Consider the following 15,000-nt stretch of genomic DNA (forward strand, 5'->3'; position numbering starts at 1 on the left):
ACAAAACAATAGAAGGGAATAGTAAACAGAATTAATCCAGTAATTATGGAGCGGCGGGGCAGAAAGGGCAATTCGCAGTTATGAATAGTAACGTTATACAAGTGATAATGAAATGTTGGACATATAGTTAACTTTTATATCAATATGATGAATATTTAGAATGGATATATAAAGATTAGAAATGAATATATAAAGATATAAATGAGTAAACAAATAAATAGATAGATAAATGAATAGATAGATATATAGAAATATGAATGAATAAATAAAATGATAAATTTATAAATACATAAACAAATAGATAAGCAAATAAGTTTATAGATGTATAAATAGATTAATATATATGCAAATATTCTGTTATCTTGGTAATGCGTGACATATTTGATTAGCTTCGCTTGAATTTCGTTTTATAAAAAAAATTCTTAGGAAAAATAAGATCATGTTTCGTGTGTTGCTCATTCCTGTTCTGCTACTGCTGACAGCTAAACCTGGTTCAGAATATAAAGGAACAATATAACTTATGTTTTACTGTTTCAAGTTTTATACATTTTCATCCTCAGTAGATACTTTATACATATTTGTGAAAAAAGTGTAACAACACCGACAAGCATATATGCATAGGTTTAGAGTTGTGTATCCAGAAGAGTACATACTTCATTTCGGGAAATTCTAATTCAGACTTTTTTCATTATCATCATTATCATAAAACTTCACTATTGTTACTATAACTATCATTACTATTATTATTGTTAATATTATTATTATTATTGTTAATATTATTACTATTTTCGTCATCATCATCATGGTCATCATGGTCATCATCATCATCATCATCATCATCATCATCATCATCATCATCATCATCATCATCATCATCATCATCATCATCATCATCATCATCATCATCATCATCATCATCATCATCATCATCATCATCATCATCATCATCATCATCATCATCATCATCGCCATTATCGTTATCATTATCATTATCATTATCATTATCATTATCATTAATCATTATCATTATCATTATCATTATCATTATCGTTATCATTATCATTATCATTATCATTATCATTATCATTATCATTATCATTATCATTATCATTATCATTATCATTATCATTATCATTACTACTGTTATTCCTGCGGCCACGATTTTTCCTCCTTTGTGGAAGTAATAACGCTCCAAATCCTTTCACATGGTATTTATTTCATCTTTATGCAATCTGCGTTTACTCGCATATATGTGGATACAGGCACTACTTACGTACATCACGGATGTATAGGTAAGTATTCATACATCTGTTTTTAAAGGTATATATGGGTAGGAGGTCTTCTCTCAAACATGTTTCATTAAAAGTGATAGATAATTCAGCATGTTGTATTCTCTTCAGGATATTCTTCTTATTACGCAAGATAGACTTATTCTCTTTTGCAAGATGCGAGATGTGAGAAAATACAACATGCTGAGTTATCTATCCCTTTTAATGAAACATCTGTTTTTTTGTACAATTTTGTATAATTTGTATAGCTACACCCCTTCAATATATATCGTCAACATCAATTGTAAACAAATGCCAGTGCACGCACCGTTTCCCTCAAACGCCAGCGCCACCCATTTCCCGAAGAAGATCAGGGCTATCGACATTCTCTAAGACCATGTTATGGATAAAGTTTGTGTAATATGGGAGATATACGAGAACATTTAAAAAAAGTAAGTAAGTCTTATGAGCTTTTATGGATATGGAGAAGGCTTACGCTAAGGTCTACAGGAAGGCATTGTGGGTGGTGTTGTAAAATGTATGGTATAGGGGGAATGCTGTTGAGGGCAATCAAAACTACTTACGAGTAATAGAGGTTGTGTTAAGGTTAAAATGGTGAGAGTGTGTGGTTTGAGGTGGTGTGGCTGTGACAGGACTGTATAATGTCATCATATGTATATAGATAGGGTGGTACGGGAGATGAATACAAGGGTGATAGCTTAGGGATTAGATATAAAATAGAGGAAAGTGAAAGGTGAGCCAGTTGATCTTTGCTCTTGTATATGGGCCAGACGAGGGTAACAGTTAGCTGTAGAGTTTAAAAATGTATGTGAGAGAAGAAAGCTAAAAGTAAATAGATATGGGTAAAAGTAAGTTGATAAGATGTGCAAGGGCAAGGGTGTCAGTGTATCCATATACCATTTCTAACATACTGATAGGTCACATGCCCCCACACGTGGTCCACATACATGCAAGAAGGTACCCGTCTTTACCAATACCTCCAATCTTGCTGACTACACAATTTCTAAATCAAAGCATTTGACTCAGGGAAGGCAAACATATCACAACAACACCATCACGCCATCGTCCAGTAAGGAATCGACTCAAGTACCTACTGTCATAAGACAATTCATTAACCTTTTCCCTATACCTACCAAACTACATAATTGTAACAATAATCCATACATCATTTCATGACACATTAACGAACATACAGTACTTAAAACCTCCAAAGCAATACAACTAACCCACTTATGTTAATATAGAAGATGAGTATAGGCAACCCCGCACGAAAGGATTACAAAGGATTACAAAGGCAGAGCATGCCGACAGGAGACCTTTTGGTCCATATCTAGGTCGGATGCGAAAAAAATTATGATAATAATGAAATAATAAATAAAAACTATAATAATGTAAATAACAGATAAGATACATAAATAAATGCATTGGTAAAGTTAAATAATAAACAAACAGGTAAATAGTAAATAATAAATTGACATATAACTAATAACAAATGAAAATCATTTAAACGCTGTTGTAACTAATTATGAATACTTATATGGTGACTGTGCTCGCCAGAGAAGCGAAAGGAGCCTAGTTGAGGAACGTAGGAGAGGAGCTAGGGGAGAATCTCTCCCTAGACTCACTTAAGGGAGATTATATTCCAAGCTGTAATCCCAAATCATCTTTACAAATGAAACTTAGAAAACGGAAGAATGTTTATATCACCTGCTAAGCTCTCTTATGTAGTCCCAGCCAACCTGCTACATTCACCGGCAGCGCTGGTCCAAGAGTACCCACGCTCATCTGAAGAAACCCCACTGACATTGTATCCCCAAGCAAACACGGGTAAGGTTAAGTCTTAAAGAAGAAGATGGAGAGGAAGTGAAGAGTTTTAGTTATTTTGGGTCACATGTAGCAGGGAATGGAGGAGTTTCGGGGGAGAGGTAAATTATAGAGTAAGGGAAGTAATGAAGTGCCTTGGGGGAATGAGAGAACGCGAAGAGAGGTTTGCATGAGGTCTAAAAAAACAGATCCTGTTTTTCGGACACAGGTATTCGCGCTCTTTCAACAATTTATTTCATGTCGACCACAGTCGTGTTCGCAGTATAGTAAATCTCGTATTTGCACTCACCTTACATTCACTGGGCCAAAATATTTTATTTGCCTGAAGTAAACACAAAACTGGTCGGAATAGATTGCAGTAGGCAGTGAAATAAGGGTGGGTGGAGAAGAAGGTTGATGAAAAGGTGGAAGAGGGTGAAAAAGGTGACTAAGGGTGATGAATGGTGAAGAAGATGACGAAAAAATAGGTAGAGGGGTAGAGGACGGGGAAATATTAACATTAGGGGAGGTATTGAAGAATGTTGGGAGGTGGAAGAGGAAGATAAGGGAAACGAAGAATTTTTTTGAAAAAGTGTTGGAGAGGTTGATGAAATGGTGGAAGAGGGTAAAAAAGGTGGCTAGGAGGTGATGGATGATGAAGATGGCGAAAAAGTAGGTAGAGGGGTAGAAGACGGAGAGATATTAACATTAGGGGAGGTATTGAAGAATGTTGGGAGGTGGGTGAGGAAGATAAGGGAAATTATGAAAAAATATTAAAGAAAATGTTGGAGAGGAGGTCAGTGAAATGGTATTGAAAGGGGAGAAGAATGGATATGATGAAGAAATATGATAAAAAATTCGGAGATGAGGTAGTTCATGGAGGTGTTGGTGAAGTGAAGGATGGGAGATGATTAAGATGTTTTCGAAAAAATATTGGGGTAAAGGAGGATGAGGGAGAAGGTGGAGAAAGGAAGGAGGTGAACGAAGTAAGTGATAATAAGATTAGGAAGGCGATGGAAAATGTATTGGGAATTAGGAAAGGGTTGGGAACGAGGTGGGGAAGCGGGGGTGGGGGTGGGTAAGGTTACAAAGAAGTTGAAGTGGCCAGGATGGCAGGTATATAATGTAAGGGAAGAATTTCTAAAGGTACGAAATAAGAAGAGAAAATGTGGTGAAGAGGTGGAAGACGATGAGAGAACTGATGACGGTAGAGAGAAGGTAATCAAGAGAAAATAATTGAGAGGAGGAGGGGAAGGAGAGACAGGGGTAGGAATAAAAAGGAAATTATTAGGAGTGGAGTAGTATGGCTCACCCGTGATCAATCTTTGTGTGATGAAATGTTCTTTGATTTTATACTTTGAAGGTGGAGAGACGAGATTGGGAAGTTTGCAGGAGTGACGTGGCAGAGGATGGCGCGGTCGTGTGAATCATGGAATGCTATGAAGGAGGCCTTTGTTCAACAGTGGACTCAGGATGGCTGGTTTGATTGATATATATTCTGATATATGGCAGGAAATCTAATTCAACGGTGTTGGAGGGTTGTGGTTGTGGTGGTAGTTTTGGTGGTGTTTGGGGTGGCGGTGGTAGTGGTGGTTGTAGTGGTGGTAGTAGTGGTGGTGGTGGTGGTAGTGATGGTGGTGGTGGTTGGGGTGGCGGTGGTAGTGGTGGTGGTAGTTTTGGTGGTGTTTGGGGGTGGTGGTGGTAGTGATAGTGGTGGTGGTTGTGGTGGTGGCGATTGTGGTGGTATCCTAGGCTGAAGTGTACCGGATAGTTTTAGGACCGGCCAGCATCAGACGCCAAGCGGCGCCAGTGTTTCTCACACTCACGTCAAATTCACGGTTAGTAGGTCAGTGTCAGGCCGCTTCCGTTGACCTGGATTTGGGGAATCTTCGAACGTGGACTCCGTCCCTTTAAAGCATAAATTCATTGTTGATATTCTGCCCCAGTGGCCGCTAAAGGAATTCATTCAGTTGTGAGTTCCGCTTCGGTCAAATTGAAGTTTTGGTAGATTGAAGGCCCGGTCTGGCTTGGACTTAGCCCCTCGGATGAATAAAGTTACCTGGGCTTGGCACAAGGAAGTTTATATAGGAAAATATCATGATTTAGTGCGCGCGCGCACACACACACACACACACACACACACACACGCACACACACACACAGACACATGTTGGATGGTATCTCAACATTAGTTGTGGTAGTACGTGGTCGTAGTTGAGCGGTGTTCGGAGCTTTGAATAAAAGCAGCAGAGCAACGTGTAGCTCTGTCTCTCTCTGTGGTCTTTCTCTTCTTTATTTGGTGACAGGAGGTGCTTATATACATGGCTCGTGGTTAGGTTGCCGACGAGATAATATTTATTTACAAGATGCAGTTTTAGCAAATATTAGAGATCAGGATAGGTTTTAACTACCTTATACATTGCATATACATATTTACAAATGACATACAGTTTTCCGAGGTTGGACAGGATAGACATATCCCGTAGGAAAGGGATTTAAATATAATGTGTATCAATGCTTGGCTTGGTGGCAATCCGTGAGGCGTCCAACTGCGCGTGAGGTGTCTGCCTGGACAATAGCGACCTGACCCGTAGTGACCAGGTGCGTGGAGATGTCAGGTCGAGTACCAGGCTACTCTGACTGCACCGAAATGCATCGGTGTCGTGCCGATAGTATAAGCAGAGGTGGTAGATTACGTCTTCTAGGAGGTCTAGATGCTACAGTTGCTCGGCATACGCTACCAGTGTCCGTCCTCGCGACACCATGAGCTTGAGATCCACAAAGGCTTGGTGCACGAAATGTTAAGGAGATAGAAGAAGGATGGGAGTGCCTAGGTGAAGGGGTTTACCTTCCCTGAGTGGCAAAGGTGATCTGCACAGCTAGAAGGGAGATACTTGGTTATGGCATGATAAGATGAACATGAATGATAAATATTGGTTTTGGAAATAGATGCTTGGATTTGTTGGGGCTAAAGAAACTTATACAATTCTATTTCTGAGGCTATAGCGAGGTGTCGGGATCGGTGGAGTGGTAAAGGTGTTTGTGTCTAGAGTCTCGGTCGTGTGTGTTGGTTGTAGTATGGGCGGGGATGGAATGTCATCCATGTCGAGACCTCTAGGAACTAGTTTGATATGATCTAAATGTAGGATAGCCTCTGTGAGTTCGCGTAAGTGGAGAACTTTGATCTTATTGTGCGGAAGTATGTCGGTGACCCGAAATGGACCATGGAATTTGGGTGCAAGTTTTGATGTGGGTTGGTGGTTGGTGTGGTATATTATGTCACCTACAGAAACATTGCAATCTCTGGAGTGAGCGTTTCTTCAACCTAAGCATATCTGCTTTTGAGAGAGTCAGTGACTCATGTATTCTCTTGAAAAGAGTGTTGAAATTATTGAGAGTTACCTTGACAAAATCATTGAAATCATACACAGGGGGGGTTTCTGAAGTGAGTAGGTCGTATGGCATTTTCTTATCTGACCAAAGTAAAACAAAGTGGGGAGATTCTGAGATTGATCTATTGATTGCGCTGTTGATGCAGGCTTGTATCATGGGTATGTGTTCAAGATTGTCAGGAGATCTTCTCGTGCTTCAGGGAAATCTACATCGTTAATGTGTGGTGCTTTGATGGTTTTCCTGTGTGTTTCTGTTCTCCGTTGGTGATGGCGCATACGTGTTGTGAGTTGTCATGGTCGATTACGTGTACTGGGGAGGGATACACTGTAAAATCACAAACGTTCGTTCCTTTGTTCATCTGAAGAGGGGCATTGGTATTATTTGCAACTATGATTGTTGTGTGTCCTTTGCTCGATGTGTGAGATAGGGCGGATAAGAGAGATACACCAGATACACGGCAAGTGTCTGTGATGCAAAGAACATCTGAGTCGGGAGCTTTGAAGATACGCACTTTGAGTTTTGTGTACTCGCGTGGATAGAGTGTTTTGTCAGTTATTACAACCGCGTGAGAATTCGTGAGAGAGATCTGTGAGACGGTAGTGTATTGTGGTGATATCCTGTATGTTAGTGAAGACATCGTGTTTCTTGTGGTCGCGAGTTGACTTTGACATGCGCGCTGACAGTGTACGTCTATTACGTCTGTGGTGTGAGCTACGGGGGTGAGCGGATGGGGTGGGCGTGTCCGTTACACCAGTGTGCGTGTCTGTTACAAGTGTCACCTTTTCTGTTTCGTCACTGTTTTGTTCAGTTGTTGCTGTTGTTGATGTTGCATGCTGTTGCTCGATCATATGCAAGTGTTTGACGCGCGTGTTTTTCTGTGTGTGCATGCGTGTTAGCTGTCTTTAAAGCCGTTATGAAGTGATTATTGAAACCAATGCCGTTTTGAGCAGGATAGATGATGATGCGATTTCTTTGCATCCATGTCAAACCTATAAGAATATCTGCGGGAAACACTACGTCCGCTATGTATACTGTCGTTGTAATGGGAGGACAGTTGGCATGCAGGGAGATGTCTAGTTCGGTTTTTCCTATGATGGGAAAGGGAACTCCGTCTACATTTTGTAATGTGATATCCGTTGGTTCTATAACTGTTACTCTACGGTGTCGGAATCGGAATTGGTCGAAGGAAACCTTTGACATTAGATTAACTGGGGATCCTGTGTCCAGAAAGAGTAGTTGTGGAAGGTTGTTGACCGTGGCGTGAAATGTCATAGCAGACGGGGATGATCGAGAGTCAGCCATCGTGAGAATCGGTAGTGGGGGGTTTGATTCTGTCTCGTGAGGTCGTGTGTTTTGTTCACCGTGAGACGATAGTCATACCGTGTTGTGTTTGTTTGTGTTGTCGCTAGTCGGGTGTTGGGGAGACGCGTATGACGTGTAGGTTTGTGATTTCAAGACGCGACATTGTGTTGTGTCGTGAAAAGCTGGTCCGTGATATGAGCAGTAGCTAGTTGGTTGTCTGTAATAACACCTGTTTGTGCTATGTCCTACTATGTTGCAGATTTTGCAAAAGAATGGTCTCCTAGATTGTGAACGCTGTCGCCTTTGTGCGTGATATTTGTCTACCTCTTGTGTGATGTTCGTGTGACATGGGTTTATCTCTAGTGTAATGTTCTTGTGAGATTTTTGCTACTGTGGGAGTGGGTGGGTATGTGAGTGTGTGTGTAAGGGGGATTTGTTGTTGTTGAATTTGTGATTTTGTCGCTGATGTGTCCGAAAATTTTCTAGAGAAGTCAACGAGTGTTGTGTCTGGATCAAAAGGAATGTTCTCTATTTTCTTTAGTGTTTCTGGGTGAAGTCGCGAGATCAGTTTTATGTAGCCAAATAATGAGAGTACGTGATCTAGGCTGATTGTGTTATTTTTAACCCAAGGTGAAGAAGTGAATGCGTCTTTTAGTTCTTCCTTGAACTGACTCGCCTCCCTGACTGCTCTTTCTTTGGTGAGATAAGGGGGGTTGTTAAAGTTTGTTCCTAGTGTGTAGAAGGGAGAAAGGGAGCCTAACTGTTCATATGGGGCGAAGGATTTTTTGAACTCGTCAATGAAATTTTGGAAAGTCTGTGGTTGTTGGAACGCGTCGGATTGGATTATGTCGCTTGCAAGGGTGTCGTTGAAATCGATGCGACTTTTAAGGACAGCGATTTTAGTCATTTCATCGTGCACCTGTGTGCGCTGTATTTCCGAACGGACGTCATCTAAGAGAGTGTGGATGGCGATGTTTGTCCCGTTGAACTTAGGAAGAGTGTTGTCATGCTGCAGGAGTGTTAGTAAGTTTGTTGCAGAACGTTGCATGTGTGGTGGAGCGACGGTTGGGTCTGTGTTTTGATTCGGCGAGGACTGTGTGTTATTTTCGTTTTGTGCTGCCATTTTGGAACGAGTGTTGTAATGATGTGAAACGTTGGTTTATTTACAAGATGCAGTTTTAGCAAATATTAGAGATCAGGATAGGTTTTAACTACCTTATACATTGCATATACATATTTACAAATGACATACAGTTGTCCGAGGTTGGACAGGATAGACATATCCCGTAGGAAAGGGATTTAAATATAATGTGTATCAATGCTTGGCTTGGTGGCAATCGTGAGGCGTCCAACTGCGCGTGAGGTGTCTGCCTGGACAATAGCGACCTGACCCGTAGTGACCAGGTGCGCGAAGATGTCAGGTCGAGTACCAGGCTACTCTGACTGCACCGAAATGCATCGGTGTCGTGCCGATAGTATAAGCAGAGGTGGTAGATGAATGTCTAGGAGATTTTGGTGGTAGATTACGTCTTCTAGGAGGTCTAGATGCTACACACACACACACACACACACACACACACACACACACACACACACACACACACACACACACACACACACACACACACACACACACACACACACACACACACACACACACACACACACACACACACACACACACACACACACACAACACACACACCACACACACACACACACACACACAAACACAACGTTCACAGAACAAGGTACTAGCTTGGAGAAACTCTTTTGCATTTCGTCCGTGGTTGGAAACTCAAGACCGCTTAGTGCGAGTTCAGCGAGCGTGCGTGCGTGTGTATGTGCGTGTGTGCGTGTATTCACTGGTCTCTTGGTCTTTGGATCACGTGTTGGACTCGTGATCGACAGCTATTTCCCTCCTGGAAGAGAGCTCAGAGCTCGTAGGTCCGATCTATGGGTAATGCTATGACCTTGCACACACACACACACCCAACTCCCCGCCCATGAGAGTTGGAGTAACACCCCTCAGCGCTGCGCTGCGATACTGATATCAGCCCCGGGCGAGGGTCGAACCCGGACCTCCGTAGTGGCAGGCTAGAGCTCTAACCACAGCGCCATGAGAGGTGTGTGTGTGTGTGTGTGTGTGTGTGTGTGTGTGTGTGTGTGTGTGTGTGTGTGTGTGTGTGTGTGTGTGTGTGTGTGTGTGTGTGTGTGTGTGTGTGTGTGTGTGTGTGTGTGTGTGTGTGTGTGTGTGTGTGTGTGTGTTCGCTCGTTTCTGTTTTCGAAAACGTATGCGGGTGTTCTTGTTTGTGCATCGCCTGCCTCTTCTCTTTGTTCAGCTGCCTCTTTCATCTGCTACCTCGAGTCTGTCCATGGTGGCAAGAAACTTCTTTTACTTCCCGTTCCTCTTCCCTCTCCTACTCCTCGTGTTCCTCCTCCTCCTCCTCCTCCTCCTCCTCCTCCTCCTCCTCCTCCTCCTCCTCCTCCTCCTCCTCCTCCTCGTCCTCCTCCTTCTCCTCCTCCTCCTCCTCGTCCTCCTCCTTCTCCTCCTCCTCCTCCTCCTCCTCCTCCTCCTCCTCCTCCTCCTCCTCCTCCTCCTCCTCCTCCTCCTCCTCCTCCTCCTCCTCCTCCTCCTCCACCGATTCCTCTCTTCTCTTTTGTTTTTTCATTCCATATTCAAGTTCTATTCTTTCTTCTCCTCCTTTTCGTTTCCTCGTTCGCTTCTCCTCCTCGTCCCTCTCCTCCTCCTCCTCCTCTTCTTCCTTCTTCCTGCAGTAGAGAGTAGCATATTCCAACCAACTCCTCCCCCCTAACCCCTTCCTCCTTCTCTCCAATAAATTTCTCAAAGTGCGCAGTTGGATCTCTTTCTCTTCGTTTTCTTTCAAGATCAGGGTCATGTGAACTTTGGACGTTACAGTACATCAGCAACATTACAAATGAGGAGGATGCCGACAGCAGACCTTTTGGTCTATAACTACGTCGGATGCGACAAAATATAATAATGATAAATAAATAAATAGATAAGTAAAAATTATAATTACATAAATAATAATCAATAAGATAAATAAATAATAAACAAAAAGGTAAATAATAAATAGTAATAAATTGACAAATAAATAAGAAATGAAAATCAAGCAATTAATAATAAACAAGCAGACAAATAACAACAAACAGATAATTAGATAATAAAATATGAATCGCAGTCATTAAAGCATCTTACTTAGGTGTTTATCTAAACGAATCATGAAGCTTCAAACTGAACTACATCAACAACACGTGCAAGGGTAGTTAACACCTTCCGTACAATGTGGTTGCTTTCATTTTAATCTGGCTGTTGTAGGCCTATTTCGTCTACTTCTGTGACATACTCTCCCTTCCTGATATAAGCTAGTCTGATTAAGCCCTACCGTAGTAACCCTTAGGTATCGAAAGGACTAGACCAAAATCTTAGTTGGCAACCGTGAGTATTTATACAATGAGAGTCACTTCCTTATATATATACATATATATATATATATACATATATATATATATATATATAAATATATATATATGTATATATATGTATATATATATATATATATGCATATATATATATATATATATATATGCGTTGTATATGTATATACATATGTATATATAAGTATATATATATATTATATATATACATATATATATATATATATATAGATATATATCTATATATATATATATATATATACAGTATATATTCGGGTATAGCATCGATAAAAAAAATTAGCAAATCAACATGCACATTTGAGATTTTGTATACTTGGGTACACATATTTTTTAGAAGTATTTTTGGCGCCCCCTTTTTGAGCTCAAAGTTTATTATTTTTTTCGAGCCAGAAATATATACACCATCAGAGTGGTTGGTTTGTTGTTATAAATGCTTCTAAATACATTAAAGTTGAGTTTAAACTGAAGGATAATGACAAACAAGTGAGGAGTTCAATTTTTATTATCTAACTGATACATACTATTTGTAAAATGATATACTAAAACCAGGCTTTGTCTTCAACGAGGAGATGAAATCACGGGTTTTTTTATACTACCCGAGTGTAGCCATCTATTATCTGGAATAAACTTAGTAACCATGTAGTAAGCGCTGAAACTATCAGTTGTTTTAAAAAACGATTAGACAACTTTATGGATGGGGATGACAGGTGGTGATGGATACGGAGCTGGCTAGTGTAGGCCTTATGGTCTTTTGCAGTCTCCTTTATTTCTTATGTTCTTATGTTTCCTATAAATTTCCTCAGAAGCTTCCGTCGCTATTCGCACACACCACTCTGAGCCTTGAAAGTGGCATGGAATACCAATAGAGAGTGGCTTGTCGACAATATTTTATGGGTCCGTATTAGATAGATGGATTGTAAGTGATGGCTTAAACTTGCTCTTCTCTTCAGGGAGAAGTAGATCTGTTATGTTCTTAGCAGTTTTATTTATTTTTGGTGGTATGAAACCACGTATTTCTTCCTCATCCACAGTATCTTCTATGATCTTACTGATTCTGTCAATAGCTAATTTCCTGTTCTTCTGATCAACGTCTGCCAGCATTGCCAAAAGGATGTTCTCAGGATGGATCCAGTAAGAATTCCTTTGGGTTGCTTGCTTGATGGCCCCTTGATGGCCCCTTTCCCACATTGACCCGACACTCGGGACAAAAGCAATGCAACGAGGCAGCGCCTCCACATCAGGACCTGACAACTGGAGCTAAATTTCTCCCCATCCCTTCACTATATGACGAGCTCCTTCTCATTCACTCCGAAATTTTACAGAGCAGACAAGAACATCCCTTCAGGGCGCGTCGTTCATATATCCATTCATGGTTCCTCTCCATTCAATCCTATTTTTTGCACTGTCTCTTCCTTCCTCTGCAGATATTCCTCGTGCATCTAATCCCCTTTTCATCTCTCCTATCCAACTCTTTCATTTCTTTACTCTCAAATTTGTTCCATCCATGTGTGCTGTTCACACTCGTTTTGCTGGTCTTTACTCATTCTTTCAATATGTCCTAACCACCTCATAACTCTTCTATCATATGTCTGTAATTGAAAAAGCTGTAACAAGCGAAACTTCGTACCGATAAAGGTTTCGATCTCATATGGTGTTGATTCTCACAGTCTTCTATCATATCCTTCAGCCTTCTTCCCATCACCTTTTCTGCCTCACTTCCACACTTATCACAATACCCATTCTTGTAACATCTACTATAGTTCTCAAAAAATTTCATATCAAACATGTCCACACTCTTCTGCCTTCCCTAAATCCAAATGATCTACTTCATTCACTGACGTGAGAGAGACTTCTTTGCATTTATTTCCAGATACCAATTTCTCATAATTTTGTCCATTCCTCTCAGGCATTTACTTGTCCTCTTTATACTAAAGCTCAACTCCACATCCTTTCCTTCCATTAGAGCCACATGTGACCTCAAATACTAACTCTCAACCTCCTTCAGCTTCCCACCTCTCAAACTCACGTCCAGCCATCTACCACCATTACTATTACCACAACATGTCACCTCACTTTTCCCACATTTGCTTTCGACTTCCTCCTCTCAATATCATCACCACATCATCATCCCCCTACGCCCAGCCACGCAAAATTCGATTTCCAATTGCTCCAGACAATTCCCATAACTAGCCACAAACGTAGTGTCATCCGCAAACAACAACTGGCTCATCTCTCACCTCTCTTCACTCCCCCTTACCATTTCTGAACAATTGTCTAAGCCTTCTGCGTTTACCTCCCTTGTCATCTCTTCCGCATACATGTTGAACAGCTATGGCGACATCACACAACTTTGACGTAGCTCCACGCTCGCCTCAGACCTCTCAGTCTTGTCATTCCAGATCTTCAGGGATACTCCACTGCTCATGTAGTGGAGCATCCCTAACCACCTTGAACAGACCCCACTTATACCATATATACACAACAAACTCTATAATAACACTGTCAAAACAATATTATGATTTATCGAAATCTATAATCTCTCACTGTCCTTCCCGCAAAAAATCATTATTATTTGGACAAAAAATGACAATAGATCTCACAATCATATCCTACTACAAATACTTCATGTATGCACCCTCTTCCTTTTCTAAACGAATACTATTTTCCCCCAGTTATTCTTTTCGTTCTCCTATGATTCTTAACACCCTCAAACACCACCAGAACTATAACATTCATCATTGTAGCCGTTTCAGAGGAACCAATTTCTTAAATGTTCGTGCATGTGCGTGTGCGTGTTTGTGTGCGTGTGCGTGTTTGTGTGTGTGTGTGTGTGTGTGTGTGTGTGTGTGTGTGTGTGTGTGTGTGTGTGTGTGTGTGTGTGTGTGTGTGTGTGTGTGTGTGTGTGTGTGTGTGTGTGTGTGTGTGTGTGTGTGTGTGTGTGTGTGCGCGTGCGTGTGAATTTAGCCGTGCGTGCGCATGCGCGTACATATATCTAAAAATACCCGCAAGAGTGCCGTATCTTCAATGGTAACCCCGAGGTCAATTTTACTGAGGGTGCTTTACGCTTTACAACTTCTCATTAACCTCTTCCTCCTCCTCTTCCTCCTCCTCCTCCTCCTCCTCCTCCATCTCTTCCTCTTCCTACTCTTCTTCCTTCTCTTCCTGCTCTCTTTCCCCTGCCATCTGATTTTTTTTATTCCACACATAACACTCTACCTAATAAAAACTAAAGTAGAACACGAATGCCCAATGACTTTGTTTTTCTTATCATTTATTGATTTCATTTATATATTTTGGTAAGCTTGATCTACAATTCGTTTGTTCAAATCAAGGTGAAGTTAAATTGCTTTCTCGTGATTTAGTGCATTGTTAAGACTCCTGTTATTCCTGGCGGAGGCACAACAACAAACTATCCAGGCAGTTCGAACTGTGTCCGATGCCTGGGATCGAAACTGTGCCCCTTACAACACGATCCAAAAATAGGAAAAAAAAATAATGTTTGTAGCTGAAACAGTCATTTTCGTTTATATGCCAAGGCAAGTGGCAATCACCAATAGTCGTTGGTTATCAACTCCGTACACAAGATTAAATAAATTTATTTTTCCTTCCACGGCTTTCATTGTCTTCATTTCCTTTCTGCTTAGCCTCAGTCTTGGTTTTTACAGCTCTTGTCATTAGTATTTTTTCTTATTATTATTACTACCTCTCCCCTTTGTCCCACATTCGTCTC

General features: G+C 41.0%; 1 protein-coding gene across 1 annotated transcript in view; it reads right to left on the reverse strand.

Moving 5' to 3' along the window:
• Positions 1-15,000, reverse strand: part of LOC143027482 (octopamine receptor beta-1R-like) — a 446,280-nt gene that overhangs the window by 403,189 nt on the left and 28,091 nt on the right. The gene's annotated exons all lie outside the window — the stretch shown is intronic.

Source organism: Oratosquilla oratoria, chromosome 1, assembly GCF_046742065.1.
Source record: "Oratosquilla oratoria isolate Oo_2021 chromosome 1, ASM4674206v1, whole genome shotgun sequence".
Taxonomy (NCBI): Eukaryota; Metazoa; Arthropoda; class Malacostraca; order Stomatopoda; family Squillidae; genus Oratosquilla; species Oratosquilla oratoria.